We start from the raw sequence: 690 nt of genomic DNA, 5'->3' as shown, positions 1-690 counted from the left end.
GGGAGAGAGAGAGTGAACAGAACACGCATCGGCCAGAGCCTGGCGGCCAACCAATGTCGGGGACTTGCCCACCCACAAGCCCACCAAGGCGGGATGGTCTAATGCAGGGTCGGGCCGATTGAGGGATGCTCGCGTGGGGGGGAGTGGGCAACGCTGGCCTGAGGGTGAAGGCCTCCGTTTCCCGAGCGAATACGCCAGCCGGCAGGAGGCGCGGGTCCTTGGATGGTTGGGCGGACATGGTGCCGGCGGGGTGGCCGGGCCGGGCCGGGCCGGGGCTGGGGGGGTAAACAGAAACAGGCTAATCCGTCCAAATTCAGACCAGTTTGCCTGTTGTGTGTCACATTATCACCAGTCATGCGTGTGTTTTATAATATTCCATATAAATAAAAGGTGTGATCACAACACGCCACCGCCCGGGAGGGGCCCTCCTGCTGCGGCTAGGGACGGACCGAGGAGCCGGTTTTCCGCTCCCTTCCAGAGAGAGGCAAGGTGCGCGGGTGTGGGGGGTGTGCTTCATGCAACGCTGACACTGTGGCGTGGCCCGTGCCCCGCTGGTGGCCAGCTGGGAATCGAATAGCATGCGCTTGCCTTTACCTGTGCATGGATGCCTGGAGGGCGGTTATCGCCGGCGCACGCCAAGTCGTCGTGTGCGGGGCAAGAGAGACCGGGCACCTTCGGGGGGGGGGGGGG

The sequence above is a fragment of the Fonticula alba genome (genome assembly GCF_000388065.1).
Source record: "Fonticula alba strain ATCC 38817 unplaced genomic scaffold supercont2.1, whole genome shotgun sequence".
NCBI classification, from domain to species: Eukaryota; order Rotosphaerida; family Fonticulaceae; genus Fonticula; species Fonticula alba.
The sequence above is the reverse complement of the archived record's forward strand: the minus strand, read 5'-3'. Positions refer to the sequence as shown.